This window comes from Bos javanicus, chromosome 1 (genome assembly GCF_032452875.1).
Source record: "Bos javanicus breed banteng chromosome 1, ARS-OSU_banteng_1.0, whole genome shotgun sequence".
Lineage (NCBI taxonomy): Eukaryota > Metazoa > Chordata > Mammalia > Artiodactyla > Bovidae > Bos > Bos javanicus.
This window is the reverse complement of record NC_083868.1, coordinates 133,817,929-133,821,867: the sequence shown is the minus strand read 5'-3', so window position 1 is coordinate 133,821,867 and position 3,939 is coordinate 133,817,929. Positions and strand designations below refer to the sequence as shown.

The window sequence follows — 3,939 nt, the reverse complement described above, 5'->3', positions numbered from 1 at the left end:
AATTTCCCCCTCACCCTCTGCTTTGGGGAGGGCATCACTGGCAAGATGGCCTCAGCTCCCATTGGGCAGCCCTAGCTCCTGGGCTCACTCTCTCTATCCCTTCCCTATGCCTCACCAACTGGGGTATGGCAATGGTTTTCTCTTGTTAATCTCTAGGTTTTCTCACTATCCCATTTTCAGTTTTTTCAACCCCACTGTAACTGTTTTCCCTTTAGCAAACTCTGTCAGTTAAGCTATCTGGTCTGGGTTCTGTTTTCCTGGGTGATAAAGAGGGTATTTCTGTGTTACCTTACCCTCTCTCAGAAGAGTGGGATGACTTCCTGAGAAGAATGAGACAAGGCTCTGGGGTCAGCAAAACCAGAAGTGGCTCTTCTTGTTGGTAATAAGCCAATCGACAAACAGAAGGATCATATGTGTGAGTCTTTAAAACAAAAACCCCCATGATTAACCAATGCTGCCTCACTCTCTGATGTCATTTGGAAGAATCCAGGAATCCTCTGTCATTTTGTGGAGAATCACCCTTCTCCAACTTAGCTAACTTCAGTGACTGGGGAAAGTCTATCCTCCATACATCTTCTAATATGAGGCTCAGAAACTTTTACTGTTGAAACAAAATGTGTGTTAATCAGCTACTGTCCCAAGGAATTATCTCTAGATCTTGCTTGCTTGAAGATAAATACTTGCAGTAAATCTGTTTGTAAATATTTTGAACAGCTAAGTCTTTAATTATTTTTTGCATTAAAAATTGACAGCAATCGATATTCCCCATTGCTGAGCTATAAGGATTGTGTGTGTGTGTGTGTGGGTGTATATTCTTTTTAACAGCAATTATTGCTTGGTGATGACTGGGGAAATTGCTCTGAGGTTTAAAAGCATATTTGCAGCTATACTCAGGGGACTGTGGATAGTAATGCCTTCTGTATCATCCACCTTATTTAAAATTTGCAATGGGAAATGCAATTCAATCCAGCACGCTTCTAAAGGCCAGTGGGAAATAGATCGGGCAGCCAAGTCAGAAAGTGCAAATCCAGTACTAAACTCCATCCTAAACCCATATGCCTTGGCTTTATTTCCTTTTTTCTTCCCCAAGGCCAGTGGTACTGACTCAGTAGTGCACTAAACACAAATGTGTGGGTTTGGGCCTGACCAGCCATTTATCAATGCGTGGCAGCATCTATGGATTAGCAATCTACTGCAAGGTGCCAGGCATGTGTGGGGAGAAGTTAAACTAGGCTTTCAGAGGTAGACAGGGGTGGTGGGCACGGGCCACTTCTGAAAGGTACTGGTTGATTGTAAATGCCAAAACAGAGTTGTAAATATGTGGTCTATTTTAAAGGGTTACATTTAACAAGTAGACTCCTTTGTGTCAAAAAGAAAACAAGAAACACACACACACACACAAGAGTCATACTTGTCCACTTAGCCTCACTTGGAAGTAACAGCACACGTCTACATTTGAGACCTTGTACAAATGTGAACCTGAAGGCCGCTTGCCCCTAATTCCACACCACAAAGGCACGAGTACAGACAGCGCAGGTCCAAAACCCCAGTCACCCCTCACCGGTTCATACAAGACGGTCTCGTGAGGGAGCCTCCCGAGGAGAGGGGTGGGCTTCCGCTCCTCATGCTGATTTTCCACCATCTACTCTGCTGCTGCTCCGCCCGGAAGGCAGGTGTTCACCCCTCAGAAGCTGCCTGTGTCCTTGGACAAGGGCAGCCTCCTGCCGTCAGAACGGAACTGCTCTTGGGGCCCTTGGAGGATGCAAGATGTGTGCTCAGTTTTCAGGAAGAATTGGGGGGAGAGAAGACTCGGAGATAATTCCTCGATGGGAGTCTCTCGAGGCAGCAACTGCCCTCTTTTATCCCTTCCCACCTCTTTAATCTTGCCTGCAGTAATCACGTGATCTGCACCTCCCGCCGCACCTGGGGAGGTGGGGGAGATGCCCCATGGGCACACACGCTCTCTCTCAACCACACGAGAGACCTTCACTAAGGGCCACGAGGAGCTCTACCCTGCCGGTCCCCTACCCCTAACATCACAAGGGGGAATCGCAGCACCTCAAGCATGGAAGTCAGAGGAACCTCAGCAACAGTAACCTAGCAACAGTGTCTCAGGATTTGAATGTAATTATACCCCGAGCGTGATAAATACTTGGAAGGGCTCCTTATGTGCAGATCATACTAAACAAGTCTTTGAGATTACCCTCATCAAATATTGATAGAAGAAAAGGTTTTTTGAAAAGGAAAAAACAGAAACCTGAAGTGCATGGACCACCTTTCCCAGTGCCTGGGGCAGTGGGAACACAATGCCAGGGCAGCTCAGAAGCTTCAAGACCCCTTTCATGGGTGACGCGGCAGGTCTGGGAGAGAAGTCTGAGCCAGGACAGTGGTGTCCTTACAAATGAAGAGCGGTGTCTTGGTGCCAAGGGCCATAGTTTGGTGTTGAGGTTGGAAGAACCTAGGGTGGAGTCCCCACTCTGCTCTCAAAACCGAGGTTTCCTCATTTAGAATGAGTGTGTTAACCAGGAGAGGGTACCTGAAGAATGGATCTCAACCCAGATGTGCGAAGGGGGTGGTGCCAGGAAGAGAAGCCCAGGCAGAGGGATCAATAGGCACAGGTTACAGGTTCCGAGGCATCTGCATCCTCAGCTCCACGTTGACCTTGACAGACCCAAGAGGCTGTGCACAGTGTACAAACCAACGCTGAAGAACTGAGTGGCCGCCAGCGTGAAGGGCCTTGTGAGCCTCCCTGAGGAGGCTGGGCTTCATTCTGAGTGGAAACAGAAGTCAGTGCAGTTGTGAGGATGTGAGGTGTGTGTGGGGTGGGGATGGCCGAGTCATCTATGTGTGGCGAGAAGTGATCCCTAGACGCACCAGAGAGCAAGGCCTGTCCAGATGCTGTCGGCAGTCATCCCTGTCAGAGAAGGTGGGGGGAACCTAGAGCAAAGGTCAGGAGCCACCCTGTGACATAGAGCTGACCTTGTGGTATCTTCATTCATGCACTTTGCCAAGACCCCCTAGGACAGAGTATAGGAATGATTCCCCCATCCACCTACTATGTTGCATTAGGGGACCTCAAGCAGGTAGAGCGATGGGATGCTGGGATCAGAGATGACTGACAGGAAGGAGTCTGTAGTGAGAAAGTCCGCCAGAGGGAGAGAGGTGAGCAGAGCAGGGATTTCACGGTGGGGGAGGATGTCAGGTCTCTCCTGGCATTGGGTTATCAGCAGTGCAGAGCTGGACACATTTCTTAGCTCCCTGCAGCAGGAGACTAAGATCTGAGGGCAGGAACGAGAGAGGAATGTCCTTCATAGAAACTCAGCCTGTCTTTATTATTTAGGCAGCCATGCCCAGCTTGGTTGCTCTCCCTCTGTGTGACCCATGCCAATCCCTTTCCCTTGGGGCCAAGTATGCTGTGAGAGCTCCCCCCGCCCCCCACCCCAGCTCGACCTTGAAGGAACCCTGGGATTCTATGGTCCGGCTGTCAGCCTGGGCCTGGGACACACAGCGAGCCCCGGCGCCTGCAGGCCTGCTCCCCCTCCTTCATCCCAGAAAGCCCTCATCACAGGGGACAGCCCCCTTCTCTGATGTCTCTCACTGAGCCTGCCAGTGCATCTGTCTCCTGCCAGTTATAGGAAATCCTCCTCTGTTAGATGCAAGGTCTTTAAAGGGCCTCAGATCTCATCTGCAAGCTCTCTTTTCTGGGCCAGGCTCCCTTGACAGCACTGCTGGTGTCTCCCAGCAAGTGAGGGTGAGGAGGCGGGGCAGCAGGAGGATGAAAGGCCCCCCTTTCCTGCTGTGGGATTCAAGACTGGATCAGGGCCCAATTATACCACCTCATTCATCCAGTTCAGTGTTTCCAAACAATGCTGTATCTGACAGCTCTGCTCTGGGTAATAATGGCCAGATGGACCCTGCTTTAAGGAATCTCTGTTTACA

The 3,939-nt window shown here is 50.0% G+C and overlaps 1 long non-coding RNA gene across 1 annotated transcript; it reads right to left on the bottom strand.

The window, feature by feature from the left end:
• Nucleotides 1-348: 348 nt before the first annotated feature.
• Nucleotides 349-2,059, bottom strand: LOC133249911 (uncharacterized). Its single transcript, XR_009737177.1, has 2 exons — nt 1,562-2,059; nt 349-601 (listed from the first exon to the last, which is right to left on the bottom strand). It is a non-coding gene; the product is annotated as an uncharacterized LOC133249911 (long non-coding RNA).
• Nucleotides 2,060-3,939: the final 1,880 nt, after the last annotated feature.